The 18,986-nt window shown below is 44.5% G+C and overlaps 1 long non-coding RNA gene across 2 annotated transcripts in view; it reads left to right on the top strand.

Moving 5' to 3' along the window:
* LOC138717536 (uncharacterized) overlaps positions 1-18,986 on the top strand; it is a 35,736-nt gene that overhangs the window by 4,256 nt on the left and 12,494 nt on the right. For both annotated transcript variants that reach the window (XR_011336895.1, XR_011336894.1), the window contains exon 2: positions 7,349-7,428. This is a non-coding gene — a long non-coding RNA (uncharacterized lncRNA). The remainder of the gene's footprint in view (positions 1-7,348; positions 7,429-18,986) is intronic.

Raw genomic sequence — 18,986 nt, forward strand, 5'->3', positions numbered from 1 at the left:
TGCTGGCTGCAAACTTGCTAGGAGTACCCTCAATCTCACTATGTCATTGATGAAGATATTAAATACTATTGGTCCCAGTTTGGATCTCACTCGTCGCTGGTTTCCACTTGGGCATTGAGTTGTGTGGGCAGAGTAGGGCACTGATAACCCCAACAGCTCCAGACAGGGCGAGGCGTTGGATTCGCTCTGGGGTTCATCTGGGAGGCAGGGCTGCAGGCAGGCACTCCTTCAGCATTGCTTGGGCAGGGCTGGCTGAACAGGGCTAACAAACAGTTGGTATCAAAGCTCTCCAGGCAAAATCTGCTAAGCCATTAGTAAAGAGTTCTGTATGTGATGGGTAATGTCCAGAGCAGGCTAGGAGACATCACTGCGGTGGAATGTGCAAGGTATGTGCACTCCCCCTTGTGTCTGCTGAGCGAGCTCACTAATGGGTCTTCCTGAGCTAACAGAAAGCTCTTAAAGTGAGAAAAAACCCTGGCTGTTGTAGGTAGGATTTTTTCATTTTACAGAGGTGTAAGGTTTTCTCACCCCAATATTCCACAGTTGTTCCCACTGGGATGAATGTAATGATTTCCCCTTTTCCCCTATGGTATAAGAACATTGGCTGAGAAGTTTTTAGTATATTTTATTTTCATTTATTGACAGGAGTCTTGAGTGTGGAGGAGGTTCAAGAGTCTTAACTGGTTTTATTGTCACCCCTTGGTGACACTGTGAAGTGGAACACTTCGCAGAAGTTGTTCCGTTGTTCTAGTGGAGACAAGGCTGAAGGCAGTGCTGCCCTTTTCCAGACATTCCCCCAGAGGGGAATTCAAACATGAGATGTCCGCTGCAAAGAAGGTAACAAGGGAAAGGTTAGGCTTAAGAAAAATACAACCATCACAGAATGTTAATGATTACTGAGGTCATTCTGACCCAAATGTAGTTGAGTTGGTAGGCTGGTGAGAATCTCAGATATCCTGATACACTCATTTTCTACAGGCTTGGAAAAATGAACATGTAAAAGTGTTGTGAAAGTGTGTTTAAAGGGTTTTTTTTCCCCAGTGCTAAGTTTCATAGAATCATGGCATGGTTTGGGTTGGAAAGGACCTCAAAACCCATCCAGTTCCAACCCCCTGCTCTGGGCAGGGACACCTCTCACTAGACCAGGCTGATCAAAGCCACATCCTGCCTGTCCTGGAACACCTGCAGGGATGGGGCAGCCATGACTTCTCTGGGCATGATGATGGGAAGTTCACTGCTTTTCAGTTTCCTCCTCAGCATCCAGCATACTTAAAAGGGCTGAGCACAAGTGGGACAATAAAGCAGCTCATCGTTCTGCATTTGGGTTGAGAAACCACCTTTATTTAGTAACAAAGGGCAATTAATTTCCACTTTGCTTGCTTTTTGCATGTCAGTAGACACGCAACTTCCTTTTACTGGTTTTATTAGCTTGTATAGTAGCAAGAAATGGAGCAAGAAGTGCATGTTTGTGTAGAGTCCCTTTAATTTAGCCTACAGCTGTTTTTTGTACATGACAAGGCAGCAAAAAGAATAGATGAAGCTGTAAGATTGCTGAATAAATGACATTTTAGGATGTTTTGTTTAGACTGCACCTTCTTTTAGGTGCAGTTCTGAAGCAAGATGAGAGCTGCTGGAATGGCGTGTAGCAAAATCACCAGAAAGAAAAGTTCAATAACCAAGAAGAGTCTAAATATAACCTGTGACATTGATTCGCCACCCAAACTGCAGACAGGCTGCATCGCCAGCTCCAGTGTTTCTCATGTGATACAGTATAGATCTGTGCATAATAATAGGATGACCTAAAAAAATAGAAATAAAAAGAAAGCAGAAAACAAAAGGAAAATGGGCCAGGTCTGAAGACAATCAAATTCCTCTCCATGGTTCCGTCTTGCTTTCATGGAGTAGGAATCTGTTCAGGAATCTGCAGATCTCATTGGGTTCAAGATGCTGCTGCTTTTTGAAGGTATAGTAGCCACCCACAGATAACCGGCTCCTTGCCTTCTGTTTTATTGTGCTTCTATTAATACCATGAGAGCTCGTGGAGTTTTGGATGATACAGTTTACTAAATCCAATTGGCAAAGAAAAAATAACTCCCAAATCCACAAAAAACCATCTGTGATCAAGAAGTCTGACCTGCATAGCACAGGGCCTTGGATTTCCCTGAATTCATCCCTGTTTAAATCTTGTGGGAAAGCAAACAGTTCTGATTTAAACGTTTACGAAGACAGATGATGACAATGGTGTGTTAATTAAGTACCATGAGATACTTAATTGAAGTAGGGGACATAAATTGGAGCTGAATGGATGGAGTTAAGATAGTGCCATTTTTTTTTTTTCCCAGAAAATTGGTATTGCAGAAAGAAAATATTTACATTTTGCATGACTGCTGTCCTTTTGGTTCAGAGGTATCAGCTGTCACTACTGCTGGGAAATGCCTTCCCAAAGTTGTTTCCTGGAGGAAGGTGCAGATTGTGACAAGGATGAGGTAACGCGGGGCGAAAAGGTCTATTCTGCTGTGACACGATGCTCTGTTGAATACTGGAGGAGAGTTGTGGCCATGCTGGATCCATCCCCTGGCAACTGGTGTTCATAGTGAGAGAGCTGCAGTCCTGTACCTGGATCATGGCAATCCCAAGCACAAATACAGGCTGGGAGGTGAGTGGATTGAGAGCAGCCCTGGAGATAAAGACTAAGGGTGATGGTGATGGGAAGCTCAACATCAGCTGGCAATGTGCGCTTGCAGTCCAGAAAACCAACCATATTCTCGGTCGCATCCAAAGCGGTGGGACCAGTAGGGCGAGGGAGGGGATTCTGACCCTCTGCTTTGGTGAGGGCTCAACTGGAGCTATGCGTACAGTTCCTGGAGTCCTCAGCACAGTAAGGATATGGACCTGTTCGAGCAAGAACAGAGGAGACCACAAAGATGGTCCAAGGGCTGAAGCACCTTCTGTACAGGGACAGACTGAAAGAGTTGGGCATGTTCAGCCTGGAGAAGGGAAGGCTTCAGGGAGACCTTAGAGCAGCTTCCAGTATTGAAAAGGGCTCCAGAAAAGCTGAGGAGGGGATCTTGGTCAGGGTGTGCAGAGGTAGGGTGAGGGAGAATGGTTTTAAGCTGCAAGAGGGGAAATTTAGATGAGATCTTAGGAAGAAATGTTTTCCTATGACGGCGGTGAGGCACTGGCACGTGTTGCCCGGAGAAGTCGTGGATGCCCCATTCTCTGAGATGTTCAAGGCCAGGTTGGATGGGACTTTGAGCAACCTGATCCAGTGGGAGGCCCATGGCAGGGGGTTTGGAACTGGGGGGGCTTTGGGGTCCCTTCCAACCCAAACCATTCTGTGATGATAATTTTCCTTCTCTGAACATAAATGCCATAGTCATGAGTGATGAGTATTTTGCCTGTGTGACTCGATCTCCTGTGAACTGTGATTTTCATCCAAAATGTGAGTTCACGATCCTGTGCCAGACAGAAAATGTCTATATTGCTTATTCTGTCAGCACTGGCATTGTCACGAATCCAACACCAAGCAGTTGAGTGCACTGCACGTCTGCTGTCAGCACTGCTGAACTTCAGGTGTCAGAGCTCCTAGCCATGCCTTTCATTCAGGCATAATTTAAGGTATAAATTCTCTATAATATCTCTATCACTATATTTGACTTTTCACATGGTTACCAGGAGACAGGGTGTCATTTCCCACACTACCTTTTCATTGCTGGGTTTTGTTTCACATTTAACGGCCTCCTGTTTGACACATAGCGTCATGGATTGGTTTGGGTTGCAAGGGACACTAAAGCCCATCCAGTTCCAACCCCCTGCCATAAGCGGGGACACCTCCCACTGGCTCAGGTTGCTCAAAGCCCCATCCAACCTGGCCTTGAAAACTTCCAGGGCTGGAGCATCCATGACTTCTCTGGGAAACCTGTGCCAGTGCCTCGCCACCCTCATAGGAAAACGTTTCTTCCCAGTATCTCATCTCAGTCTCCCCTCTTTTAGTTTTAAACCATTCCCTCTCCTCCTACTCCTGCATTCCCTGATGAAGAGCCCCTCCCCAGCTTTCCTGCAGCCCCTTTCAGTACTGGAAGCTGCTCTAAGGTCTCCCTGGAGACTTCTCTTCTCCAGGCTGAACAACCCAAATTTTCCCAGCCTGTCTTAATACACAGATCATCTCCGAGGCCTCCTCTGGACTCAATCCAACTTCTCCGTATCCTTCATGTGCTGAGGACTCCAGGAACTGAACGCAGGGCTCCAGGTGAGGTCTCACCGGAGTAAAGTAGAAGGGCAGAATCATCTCCCTCAACACACTCTCCTTTCTTCATGGTTTCAGGTAGGTGACTTCAGCAGGAAGACTCCCACATCAGCACTTGACTTCTCTGTTACTGTGTGTCTCGAATATCCTGTGTTCATAGTAATAACACAGCACAGCTTTCATATTAATACAAGTACACCTAAATAATCTTCACTTGTCTTGGAGCATCTGCTCTCTCCTCCCACATTCTTCCTTCAGTCTTTACCCAGGGTCTCTTAGAAAAAACTCTGCTTCACAGTTAAACTGCCTAATCAAACTGGTGCATTTCTTAAACACGCTTATTTTTCTGTGAATGGAAGATGTACTTCATTAGTTTGGAACACTTTTATTAGAAAAACTACTAAATAGCTGAGATATAGTTTTGAGGTGAAGTTTCTGTTGGCTGGCTTGTCCTCTCCCCTCCAGCAGTGCCTTCTTTACCTCTCAGCCAGTTCCAGCTGGGCAGCACTCGCAATGGGGAGTCATAATTTTAGAAGAAACCCTTGGAAACAGATGGCCCCATATTTTTTTTTGGTGAGGGCTGCTGAACTCCTTTAGTATCTAATTTAAGTAAAATCTGTGAGCTGACAGCAGGATAGGACTTGTGCTTTATTGCCAGCTTCAGGCATTAAAAAATAACGTTTTTAAAATATAATGAACTTTTAAATTTGCCTTGGGATTCTTCAAGCTCCAAGTGCTGTGATTTTCAAATGTTCCTCTGGAAGGATGAAAGAATCCGCCTTTCTTGGGGCTGGACTGGATGACCATCATGGTCCCTTCTAACCCAAACCATTCTATAATTCTATGATTCCTTTTGAATGAAAACTTAAATTCTCATGTAATTCCAGGGAGTTGGAAATTGGGGGTTCACACAGGTGTCACATTGTGACTTGCAGCTGTGGGTATGTACAGGCACATAGGCACGTGGTCCTATATCTAGAAGGTTTTTTAGTCTAGGCAATTCTGACATAAAATAACAGGATATAATTACTGAATTCTGCCAATTTAAGCATAAGTAGCTAAATCTATCTGCATAATAAGATTATGAGGCTTTTTACTGTACATATGAGTTAGCTCCTTCAAAACACGACACTAACATTTCGATTGGAAGATGTGACAATGACCCAACATAAAGACTGTGGTTTTCTACAGTTCCTCAAGAGCAAATGTTAGGACTAGATGATTGGGCACAGATAGATTGGCTTTCACAAATTCTTTCAGTAGGTTGAAACTTCTTTCTGGGCATCAGAAAAAAAATTCTCATGGAAAGGGTCATTGGGCACTGGCAGAGGCTGCCCAAGGAGGTGGTTGAGTCCTTCCCTGGACGTGTTTAAAAGACAGGTGGGTGAGGTGTTGAAGGGCATGGTTTAGTGGCAGATAGGAATGGTTGGACTCGATGATCCTGTGGGTCTTTTCCAACCTAGTGATTCTGTGATTCTGTGATTCTGTTATCTTTCACAAAGTGATGTTTGTTCCAGCAATGAATGAAGGGTCATCCATTTTCATCAACTGTCCAATGAGAAGGAGAAAGTTCTTGTCAGTAGGAAGGGAGAGCATGTGTTGTAGCTGTACATCTTTTAATGGATCTGACTGGAGTGGTCGGAAGTGACACAAGAGCTGGGTGGTGGCAGTCATCTACCAGCTGGTGGTTGCCTTCTGCATCTGCTTCAGATGGAGAAAATCATGTGAAAGCTTCAGCGTCAATTAATTCCACTGCAAAGTCAGACATGAGCTCAAATCACAGATGTTCACTGATCATCATAGAATGATTGGGTTGGAAGGGACCTCAAAGCCCATCCAGTTCCACATGCCCTGCCATGGGCAGGGACACCTTCCACTGCATCACATTGCTCGGAGCTCCATCCAACGTGGCCTTGAACACCTCCAGGGAACGGGCAGCCACCACTTCTCTGGGCAACCTGTGCCAGTGCCTCACCACCCTCATAGGAAAACATTTCTTCCTAAGATCTCATCAAAATCTCCCCTCTTTCAGCTTAAAATATATCCCAAAGATGGAAAGGAATAACATTTACAGACCATTACTCTGCTGCTGAAGGACCAGGCAGTGACCTTCACAAGCACCGCTGTCATACCAGGCAGCTGCAAAGCAGATGTACATCTACATCTCAAGTGCAGATTGCCATTGTACCATTATCCCCACCAGCTCTAAACACAGTCCCAGTCCTCAGTAATTTGTTTCTGCTTGATGAGTTTGGAGCAGACCAGCTTTGTGTGGCATGGGGAGGACAGGTCATGATGTTGTCGTACCACACTGACACTGGGTGCGGGTAGGCTGCCCAGGGCAGTGGTGAGTCCCCATTCCTGGAGGTGTATAAAAGACAGGCAGATGAGATGCTCAGGGATCTGGTTTAGTAGTGGGCAGGTACGGTTGGGACTTGATGATCTCAAAGGTCTTTTCCAACCAAATATTTCTATGATTCTAGATGCAGATCTGCCTTGTGATCTCCCATGTGCTTCCTCTCTTGGCTGTGTGGGTGGCAGAAAGTGGTTAACACTTGATTTTCATGGTGCTGGTGCACTGCAATTAGTACAGCATCAGGACACTGAACCAGTTTCTTTTTGGGGCTGCCAGCATGTTTTTCTCTGCTTTAATGATTTTGTGACAATTATCTGTGCTAGAGTCAGGGAAACCAACTCCTTTGCCAGCAGTTTGCCTTGTAAAAGTGACAAAAAAGATAAGAAGGGGAAAGCAAGCCTGAAATAATAAGGGGGAAAAAATGCAAAAGGGGAGAACAAGGATCAGGGCATAGAAGAGGCAAAAAGAAGGACTTGAAAAAGGAGTAATGGAAGGAGGAGGGAAAACAGACATGGGAGTGTTATCTGGAGCCCTTCTGGAGGAACATTCTACCTTTCTAAGGCACCTCCTGCCTTTGAGGGAAGGTGTGTTGTCTCTCTGCCAGCTGCACTGTGTGAAATGTGGCTCATCATCCTGACTTACTCCAGCGAGTCATGAAGCCGATTCTTAGTGAGCCAGATTTATCAGTGTGAGCTTTGGGGTAGATTGGTTGGGTTTTAAAAGGTCTGTTTCTTTTTATCTCGGAGAGCTCTGCGAGAGACCAAACACTGTGTAGGATACTGCAGTAGAGGGAGCCACATCATCATCACCAGCCATAATCGATAACGTAAGTATATCCCACTGCCCTTGCTGCTCTGTGTACATCTGTCAGACAAGTGAACTCTTGCTTGAGTAGGAAATGATCTATGGGAAGAAACGTGTGTACTGAATGCTCGGGCCTCCTCCATTGTTACAAATCCATTCAGCCAATACAAAACCAGAGCTGTCCTGGTAGGAAAGGCAATCAGAGAGGAAAACCAGGACACAGTTTCTCACTCAGAAGGTTCGTTCTCGTCAGTGGTGGGGGTCACTTTGCCCCAGCTAACAGGTTAGGGACCTTTTCACCTCCTTCTGGCAGTGTTATGTTTCCCTACCTACGTGTCTGTGGCAGGGACCACAACCCTGGAGAAGAGGAGTAACTGCAAGAGTACATAGCATGCTTTGTATTGGTTTTGTGATAGGGATTCTTCTGATCACCTCTTATCCTCCGGTAAGATGATGTTCTGCTCTTTAGGACACTAGAAGCCTCTATGGGCTTCATGGAGCGAGAGAAATGGAAAGAAATAACCTCATAAAAAAACAATTCCTAACTCCAGGTGCTAAAGGTTTAGCACCATGCTGGGTGCTACTGTCTTTGAAAGCAATTGTGACAGGTTAATGCAGTATTAATAGTGGCTTTGTTACAACAAAGAGAGCAAATAGCATTTAACACAGTGAGCTTTTGAATCCTGACCAGATAGGACTTGCAGGAATAATATGAAAGAGGTTAAAAATGGAGACTTCAAAAGGCACCTAGAGATCAAAGGGAACAAACAGGAGGGTCAAGTGGTGCTTACTCCTACCTGTCTGTGTCTGTTCCCTAGCAGGCTGCTGTTAAGGCTGCCCACTCACTTATGGTAATGGAGTTGGGTGTGACATGGAAGGTGCCAGGGGAGGTAGGTTGGACATTAGGAAAAGGCTTTCACCCAGAAGGTGGTGGCGTGCTAGAACAGCTCCCCAGGGAAGAAGTCACAGTGCCAAGCCTGACAATATTCCAGAAGCATTTGGCCAACACCCTCAAACACACAGTGTGAGTGTTGGAATTGTCCTGTGCAGGGACAGGAGTTGGACTTGATGATGTTTGTGGATCCCTTCCAACTCAGGACATTCTATGATTCTATGTCACTTGCATGGATTTTAATTATACTTGAAGTAGTTTTCTTGTAGTTTGATTTTATTGCCTGGAAATCAGCATCTCAGGGCTACAGAGCATTATTGCTTCAAGACTTCCTGGTTTTTTTATGTTGGTTTTATAATATTTTATGTCATTGCTGCTCAATTTTTACTTTTGCTTAATGCCCAGGATAAATTAATTTGTTTCAACATCAAAGGGAAGGAGGACGTATGTTTTCCTTATGTTCAAAGTATAATTGGGTTCAGATTACTTTCTGGTTTCTATGCCTGAATGTTGGATAAACTGGACCCAGAATGGTTATTTGTCTTTCAAAGGGAAAAGAAAATAAGTTCTTTTTTAACATTAACTAAAACCAGCAGATGATAACTGCATGCTGGGTGGTTGATCGGGTGTGTAAAGAAAAGGCTGGAGTCACTGGAGTCACACTGCAGGTTCTGGTGCAGTAAGTCTGGTTATATTCTGATAACATTGCTTTCATTTAAAAACAGTTACTAGCTCTTTGTTGAACCAAATTTGTGCAATACATTACTGCTAGGAAGATGTTATGATTTTGAGATCCTTTACATGAATTCATAAATTGTACTTTCTCATAATGCATGGAGACTGCAGGATCTGGTTAGCTTGATGGTTCATTATTTCCCTTCCAGCTTTTGTTAAGTCAAAACAAAAAATGCAGTGATATTGCAGATTTTGTGACCTTTGGGGTCATTTGTGCAATTGAACACAGTTCTAACGTGAGATCCCTTTTAGGAAAACTGCAAGTCTACATTGAATTGTAAAGAAAGAAGCAGGGAGGATGTTCCTGTTGTAGTTCAAATTCTGCCAGTAAGTGCAGCTACTTAGCAACTGTTTTTCAGTTCTGTCATTCTGAAATTGTCTCTTTTCCCTGCTTACACATCTAGACACCCTTAATTTTCATCCCCACTTCCCCTAGTCTTATTCACCTTGGTGGAAGGCAGGCCAGTCTGTCCTATTCAACAACTCATGCGGTAAAGGAGAGCTCCATACTAACACCGAAGCTCTATTTTTAGTGTATTTTTATGAAGTAAAAGTCAGGTGATTATTCATTTGGAATTGTAGAGCAAGGTAACGGGAAAAAAATGATGTCAGGAGAAATTCTGCCTGGCTGATAAATGGTATTCCCTGGGTTTGCTCAGCAGCACATTAACGATACAGACACTATTAAACTCTGCACAGCGCTGGCATGTACATTTCCCCCAGGCGTGTGGTTTGATCACTAAGTACCTGCGTTTGTCTTTTGAAGGAGTGATTCATGCAGAGTTAATCATGATTTCATATAGGATTTACATGCTGTGCAAATCCCCCTCCTGACTGAGGTTCTGGTCTGGGTGTTGACGATCACCTTTCTTTGACAATCGCCTTTCATGGCTTGGACACCAAAGAGGCGATAAGGAAAGGTTATCAAACAATAGATGTGGTACGTGGTTTATTCAGAGATGACACTGAGGCCTTTTCAGAAAAAGGTATGGCACAAACCAAGTCTGCTCTTAAGAGGATTGATATCTAAAAGAGGATTACTGCAAATTACTACATTGGATCCTGATTCAACTCAGTTTAATGGTATGGAAGCCACACGAGTGGTATGGCACTATGTACGTGAGAGGAGCAGTTGGGAATTCTCACACAGCTTAAAGAGGAAGATGTTAGGCCCCTCACTACAAGCAAGATACTGAGCTGTTGGAGTGTGTCCAGAGGAGGGCAACAAGTGAAGTTTGTGGAGAACAAGACTTATGAGGAGCAGCTGAGGGACCTGGGGCTGTTTAGTCTGGAGAGGAGGAGTCAGAGGGGAGATCTCATTGCTCTCTGCAGCTCCCTGAAAGGAGTTTGTAGCGAGTCAGGTGCTGGTCTCTTCTCCCAAGTAACAAGTGATGGGACAAGAGGAAATGGCCTCAAGTTACACCAGGGGAAGTTTAGGTTGGATATTGGGAAAAATTCCTTCACTGAAAGAGTGGTGAAGCTGTGGAATAGGCTGCTCAGGGCAGTGGTGGAGTCTCCATCCCTGGAGGGGTTAAAAAAATATGTACACATGGGACTTTAGAACATGGTTTAGTAGGCATGGTGATATTGGGCTAAAGGTTGGACTGGATGATCTTAGAGGTGTTTTCCAGCCTTAATGGTTCTCTGATTATTTGATTCTATGAATTGTTCTCGAATGAGACTTCTCTGTGTGTTAATTACAACATTTTACTGTGCTATTCAGTCAGAGGCAGCACACGTGATGCTGCAGGACAGATCCTCCTGGTTATGATGGCAAACAAAGAGGTCGGTATGTAAAGGCAGCTGAAGTTTTTTATACAAGAAAATCATCTGCTGATAATGCAGTTGTGGTTTAGCTGGAACTACTTGCAAATTCACACCAGAATGTGGCCAGAAAGCTTCAGCCAAATACAGAAAACTCCCTAAAATGTGAAACAGTTTGCTTTAATATAGTATGTTATGATGAGGTGTGCTGCTTTTTTTTTGAGGCTTTGTTCCTGTGGGAGGTGTCCCTGCCCATGGCGGGGCGGTGGGACTGGATGGGCTTTGAGGTCCTTTCCAACTCAAACCATTCTGTGATTCTATGATTCATTTTGAAATAGTGTTTTATTTCAAATTGAGTTACTGTTTAAGATGGTGTAACAGTACCTCAAAAACTAATGAAATCATACTATTGGATTTCAAAATTGTTCCGTTTGACCTAGCAATCATTGTCACTTTCTATTTTGATCAGGATGAAACCCCAGACTTTTCTTTAGTGTAAATCTTAAACAAATGGCTTTTAAAAGCCACATATGTGCTGCTCTCCACAGCAAGGTCTGAGTATCTGGAACTTGCTGCCCTAGGACATTATGATTCTGATGCTCTTGGCAAGCTCAAAAAAGGCACAGGCAAACTGTCTGCATACACTGTAGGGATGTACCCTCTAACATCACCCATCCAACAGCCGTGAACACTGAAGGAATGAGATGCAGAAAGTGACCAGGCTCAGGTGTTCTTACATGCATTGCCAGCCCAGGAGACAAAGCATTTGGTCTGGATGGTCCCAGCAGGGGTGTTTTTCTATCCTTATATGTCTAATTTTTGGTAATGTATGGGCTGGGCAGTTCCTACAGCACTAGAAGAAGCTTTAGTAGAGTCATCCTTCCAGGGCAGGGTGGGCTTGGTACCAGACCAAGGGGTTTTACAAGTAGGGAGGAGAAGAGAGTTGGTAATTGCTTACCTTCATAGGCTTCCCAGGCAGGAACTAGGCACGATCTGAAGTTTTCTCATGTTGCCTTTATGTTATAGACTAATGGAATCATAGGATTGGTTGGTTGAAAAAGCCTTTTGAGATCACTGAGTCCAACTGTACCTGTTCAATATTAAACCATATCCCTGAGCACCTTATCTACCTGTCTTTTAAACACCTCCAGGGATGGAGACTCCACCACTGCCCTGGACAGCTGGTTCCAGTGCCTGAGAACCCTTATTTGGTGAAGAATGTTTTCCTGATATCCAATCTAAATCTTCCCAGTGAAACTTCAGGCCATTTCCTCTTGTCCTGTCACCTGTAACTTGGGAGAAGAGACCAGCACCCACTTTGCTACAAATTCCTTTCCAGGAGCTGGGGAGACTGATGAGCTCACCCTGTCAGCCTTCTCTTTGCCAGGCTAAACAGCTCCAGGTCCTTCAGCCACTCCCAGAACCTCTATGCTCCAGCCCCTTCTTCAGCTCCATTCCCCTTCTCCAGATGTGTCCCAGCCCCTCAATGTTGTTCTTGTAGTGAGGGAGTGAAAACTGAACCTGGGATTCATGGTGCAGCCTCACCAGCACTGAGTACAGGGGGATGATCCCTTCTCTACTCTTGCTGGCCACGCCATGGCTGATCCAAGCCAGGATGCTGTTGGCCTTCTTGGCCGCTTTGGCCGCTGCTGGCTCATGTTCAGCTGCTGTCAGCCAACCACCTGCCCAGGTCCTTCTCTGCCGGGCAGCTTTCCAGCCACTCTTCCCCAAGTCTGTAGCGCTGCACGGGGCTGTTGTGTCCCCAGTTGCAGGACTCGGCGCTTGGCCCTCATCCCGTTGGTCTCAGCCCATTGATCCAGCCTGTTCAGATCCCTCTGTAGAGCCTCCCTACCCTCAAGCAGATCAGCACGTCCACCCAGCTCAGTGTCATCCACATAGGGGTGAGAACAAGGTTTTTACTGAGCCTGTGTGTTAAAGTCACAGAATGACAGTGAGTAGTTTGTTTATCTTCACTGCAAAGGGTGAATCTTTCTGTCCCTGCTTGGAGACAGTGGCAGTCCCTTCTGTGTTGCTTCTTCAGCCACAGAGTAAAGTAAGGATTAGGAAAGACACACTCCTGTCTGAGTCACCAGCCCTGTCCAAATGATCGTTCAAAGCTGTATTGTGCTGAGAAGGCTCAGAGCCGTGGAAGCCAATTTGAAAATTACCGATTCCTTAACAACGATGAGTAACTCCAGTGGGAAGAGATTGGGCTGGCACAAGGCACCTCTCTTCTTAGTGTAAAAGCCATTCCACAATGTCAAATGCTTTGGCTGCCTATGGGGTGCCAGTACTGCCTAGAGGAGATAAAAGTGAGTAGGCATTGAGGGCACAATAATATGGAAAGCTAAGCCATAGAGTCTTTATGTGAGTGAGACAACCAAAACTAATCCACAAGCTTGTAGAACAGGACACAAAATACTAGGGTTTGTGATGAGAAATACATGTCAAAGGCTCAGATGTCTAATTTCCCTCATTTTTCCATCAGAAAGCTTTTTGTGAGGTTCCTGGAACATGCTACCAGACACTGCTGCCAAATCTGCAGCCACAGGGAGCTCCCAAGCCATTAAAAAAAGCTCTTTATTCCATTAAGAGACCTTATTCCATTAAGAGACCTTATTGCACTCTACAGCTACCTGAAAGGAGGTTGTAGAGAGGAGGGAGCTGGCCTCTTCTCCCAAGTGACAGGGGACAGGACCAGGGGGAATGTCCTCAAGCTCCACCAGGGAAGATTCAGGCTGGACATCTGAAAAAAAATTTTCACAGAAAGGGTCATCAGGCAGTCAGAGGCTGCCCAGGGAGGTGGTTGAGTTGCCATCCCTGAAGGTATTTAAAAGACAGGTGGATGAGGTGCTCGTGGACATGATTTAGTGGTTGATAGGAATGGTTGGACTCAATGATCTTGGAGGTCTTTTCCAGGCTAGTGATTCTGTGATTCTGTGATTAACTTCTTTGGATTTGTAGGATTACTGCGCTGAGGACTGGCATGATACTAAGCACCCTCACACAGTTCTACTGGCTGTTAAGAGAACAGTCCCCAGGCATTTTCCCCTCCAAAATAAATATCTCAAGAACATCACAGCTGTAAGGCTCCCTGTTCAAGTGATCTCTAAGTGTCTCTCCTCAGCACCTCCCTTCACACTCCTCGGTGTGGCGTGGAATGAGGGATTCCATGGTTTATCAACAGAGCTGAGACCCACGCTCAGGCAGACAAAAGCCAGGATTGCTTGAGCTACATGTTAGAGTAGAAATATTGATCTGGCAAAAGGAGTAAGGAGTTTCTTATAGCTTTAAAAGTAAGAAAAAGACCCCCAAACCCTGTCCCTGAATTACTCCTGGAAGCTCGCTACAGCCTGTGCATCACAGATCCCTGCCAAAACCTCCACTGAAACATATTCTGGGTTATAAGCAAACCACTGCATTTTGCAGTCTCTTCCACGAGGCCTCCAAGCTTATGTTGCTGTAGATCTGTGTTGCTTCACTGACACACAGCACAGATGGTTTGTACATCTGAGCCAGATTCCACCTTACCTTGTTCTCCTTCGTTCCCTGTACCTCCAAACCAACGCACTTTGACTCCCATTCTATTTGTGGTTTCTCTGCATCACATTCTGGTCTCAGTTGCAGTAGTAAGAATCTGATGTTGTTGGGCTGACACAGATTTAGCTGCTCAAAAGGGCTCTCTGGCAGACGATCTTGGTTACCGAGGTCACCTGCAGCAGGCAGACCCTGGGATGGGTGCTGCTGCCCCTGCAGTTGTGTTGACCTCGGGGCTGTTGGCACGGCTACAGTATTGGTGATTTCCTGTGGTCAGATGACACAACTCAAACCTGCATATTCCGTTATGCCTGAAGATTTCAGGGGTGGTTTAGGATGGATATTAGAAAAAAATTCTTTACTGCAAGAGTGTTGAAGCACTGGAAGAGGCTGCCCAAGGCAGTGGTGAAGTCTCCATCCATGGAAGGATTCAACATACATACAGATGTGGCACATCAGGACATGGTTTAGTAGACACAGTGGGGTTGGTCTGATAGTTGGACTGGAATATCTTAGAGGTCTTTTCCAGCCTTAATGATTCCATGATCTTTGAGAAGCAGCTCCATCAAGGGGGAGGTGGCAATGAGCAGCATCATCCGTAACCTCTTTTCCAACTGGAGCCATAGCCGCAAGCCAGGTTTTTTCTCCTTCCTACTTAGATTATTTGTCCATTTATTTCCCTCATTACTTAGCAAAAAAGGTTCTGAACATCTATCTCTTTATTCCAGTTTCTTTTCTTCATAAATGTAGCCACAGAAATGGGGCTAATGGGAGAGAAGTATAGATCAGTGGAAGTGCATACACATAAAGATATATTTCTGTTCTTATTTGTATTCCAGATGATTTATCGTGACTCCTTTCTGCAATTCTGTTTTCTCTTAACTCCCTGTTAGGGTTTTCTTTATTCTGCAAGCACACATCATACCAAAGGTTATGCTAAATTTACTGTTGGATAGAGACCTCAGTCAGTTAAATGTCACTGTTACCACCAGTAAATATGAAATGGAGATGTTTTCAGTCCCTTAGGAATACCCTGTCAGATCACAGATATTGCAACCCAGCTACTGGTAGCTGATTAGCAGCTGAGCAATTAAAACAGCTTTGCCCAAAGATGGAAAAGAAACCACCTAAAAAAAACCCACTTAAAATCCTTTATTAATTACAAAACTGATTAGATGTTTTAACAGATGAGAATAGTAACAAATACCAAAGGGCCAGATGATGCTGCCAGTTATAGTCCGAAAGTGAGGTTAAAAATGGAGAGGAGCTAATTTCATAAATTGAGAGGAACGCGGACTATTAGCGTTACTGCTCAAAGGGAAGAAAGGACTCCATTAATTCTAGTTTTCCACAGAGTGACAACTTTCTTCTGCTTTCTTTGTCCCATAGACTAAAAATAAGCAGAGTCCTTCTATATGACTTGCCTCTGCTTCTTAGTGAGTTAAAAACATACTTGATTGTTGACGGGAGCATCACGGAATCAAACGCAGAGATCAATATGATCAGCAAGCGTTCAATTTATTGAGCTTAGCTGTTTCTTTATAAACCCTTTTTGGTTACATAACTGGGTGCCCACGAGGGTATCTACAGTGTATTATTGGTTAAAGGTAGCTGTCCATAAAGCTATTACTAACATATTATTGGCTAAACTACTGCACATGCCAAGAAACCAAGTTACACTAAAATTAATTATGTTGATAGTTCTCTTTAATTGTTTTTCTTTCAGCTGGTGCTTGTTCCCACTGAACTAGCTCTTGTATTCCTTTCAGCTGGCCTTTGTTTATCTTTCAGCTCTCTGTTTCAAGGCTTTGTTAGAATTGCTCAGTATCAATCAGTCCCACAGCATCCAGGCCTTCTTCTCTGTAAAATGTTCCCACACTTAATGTGCACAATAAAACTTTTTTACAAAACATTATTTTAGCTTTTCATTTTTTAAGTGGTGCTCATAGAAGTGCCTGTTTTGCTGCTTTATTCCTTTTGCCTTTGTTCTCTCCTCACCTTGGCGGTCAGCTTGGTTTCTTAGTACAGCTCAGTCCCTGCCTGTACAGAATGTACCACTGCATTCCAGTGGCTTCAAGCCTTTAGATTTAAATCCATGAACTCTGGGATACAGGGTGGCTTTCAGCAGAAGTATCACTGAAGATTGAGGGGGATGAAGAAGAGATGAAACACCAATTCTAATGCCTCATATACTCCTGTATCTATTGTACCTCAGCCCTGACCTCACAGACTGGAATCTGCAGCTAATGGACCACAGGATAACTTTTGTTTTCCCAAGGTATCTTGAGGTGGCTGTCTCATGGCCCTTGCCAGGAACCGCCAGTCTCTCAGCCTTTACAGGGGCCGATGGTTCGCAGACACCTGACTTCACCCGTAGGAATGGGATATTTTAAACCGCTGCCCTTCCTGTCCATTCACTCTTAGCCTTCTCACTTGAATGTGCATCCATTAATCAACAAACATATTTTTTCCTTCTGTGTCTTTTTCAGAGTTGAGTCCATTTGTCTTATGCTCTCAGTCTCTGGACAGTTTAATGAAGTGTTGACGTGTACTAATGACAAGCAGAGAACTGCAGCACCTCTTTGTGCAGGGGTGCTGTCTCCTTCTTTCACATTGAGAGTACCAGCATGCTATAGCCGGGACTTCAAACTACTACAGGCAAAATGCAGGGCATTTTGAAGCACTCTTCAGAATTTTTGAGCACAGAAAAAAATGGAATTAATATACTTCAGGAATTTTACATTTTTACAATATAAAGTTGCCCACCTGTGATGAAAAGCAGCCATGAGTGTATGAAGCAATAGGCATCTGCAGTGCCTTACAGAAGAGTTGGAACTATCAGTCTTGAGGTTTTCTCAGTCTGATTCCACTGTTCCAACCACTTTGCTAAGCTTTGCCATCCAGGGCGTCACAATGGCTGTGATGAAAACATACTATAAACGTAAGAGGCAGAGGCATAATTACCAAAATAAATAGCTGGATGAGCTGAATTATGCTGCTTCTCATAGCTGCAAAGGCAAGGTATATCCATCCCAAACTTGTGTGAACTCCTGACACACAAATCTCAGGCAGAAGCCGGGTTTGGACCAATAGCAGAAAATCTAGACTTTCATAAAGTCACACAATCACAAATATAGTTTGTGTCAGAAAGGACTTCCAAACCCATCCAGTTCCAATCCCCCTGCCGTGGGCAGGGACACCTTCCACTGGATCAGGTTGCTGAAAGCTCCATCCAGTTTTTAGCAATCAGTCTTTCTGGCCCTGCCAGCTTCATTCTCAGTGAGCTCCTAATAAGTGCTGGCTATTGCTCCGGGACTGTGGTTTCTGCTTCCAGGCTGATTCTCCTTGCCTGCTGAAGCTGGACTACAGGCAGATGTGTCATGCTGTCTCAATGCCAGGCTGACAGCTTTTCAAGCACTTCTTGAATCTCATTCAGACAGAGCTTACCTGTCGGACAGCTTATGCTGCTCCTGCCAGCAAGAAGAATCCAGCATGTTTCCTACACCCTGAGCAAGCCAGGCAGGGCATCCATCTCCTGCTGCTTTTCCCTCTGCAGGTACATGGCAGGGTGATAGCCAGGGCAGAGCAGGAAAGTTAGGGCCCTGCACCTCTTTGAGGGGTAGCAAGAGGAGGCAAACACACCAGCTTTTCTGTAATTCTTGTTGCCTACACAGCGAGCTGAGTGGGCAGTAATGGCAGCAAAAAGTTTGGTAGGCTAGGGGCCAGAAAGAGGGGGGAGAAGAAGAAGGTGGGGGATATGGAAGTACTTGTGTATATCAAACGGATATACACAGCCCCAGGTCCCACCAGGGACAGTAGCAGAACTGGGCTCCTTTATTTTTTTAGATTTTCTTATGAATTTGGCATTTACTGAACTCTTCTGAGAACTAACAGGTTTGCAGTGCAGGTTCATGATCTTGCTTTGTAACAGACTTTCTGTGTGATGCAGTAAAGAAGACGGCCTGTTTCTCACTTAAAAGGGAAAGGTTCTGTCTTCCCTACAGACTGTAGTGTTCAAGTGTGTGGAAGTGTGTCCAAGACTGTTCCTTTCTGATTTGCTTGGACATTACTTTGAGGTGGTTCCTACCATACACAAAACATGAGTGCCCTGAGATTCACGTTTATTCTGAAAGAAATGCTTTTCAAGTTTTGCTGAGAGATGGAGAACACAACAGTTTTAGCAGGAGTACATTTACTGTATTATCTGATATTCAACTGAACAAAACTAATGCTGGCAAGACCCCACTGATTTTTCTGAATTGTGCATGTCATCAAACTGACCTAGAACTTCCAGATGCTCTTCTTGGTTTGATATTCTGCCTCAATTATAACTTTCACCATTTAAAAGGCAAGGTCAATTTGTTAACCACCACAAACAAAGCAAGAAACACGCGTGCTGTAGCAGACTATAAATACTGGGATGCACCTTCCCATAAGGAGTTTAAAGGCAAAGGAGGTGGATGATGCAGAAAACAGGAGACGCAAAATTATTTGAGTGAGCCTTACATCATGATTGCTTGTGGAATTATGGAGATGAGCAGTGCTGTCTGCTGGGAACGACTTGACAGCTCCCAAGAAGACATTGCTGACTGTTCATACATTTGCCAGGTGTAACAAATGGCATTCAAACTGTTTGTCCCAATCCAACATAT

The sequence above is a fragment of the Phaenicophaeus curvirostris genome, chromosome 2 (genome assembly GCF_032191515.1).
Source record: "Phaenicophaeus curvirostris isolate KB17595 chromosome 2, BPBGC_Pcur_1.0, whole genome shotgun sequence".
Taxonomy (NCBI): Eukaryota; Metazoa; Chordata; class Aves; order Cuculiformes; family Cuculidae; genus Phaenicophaeus; species Phaenicophaeus curvirostris.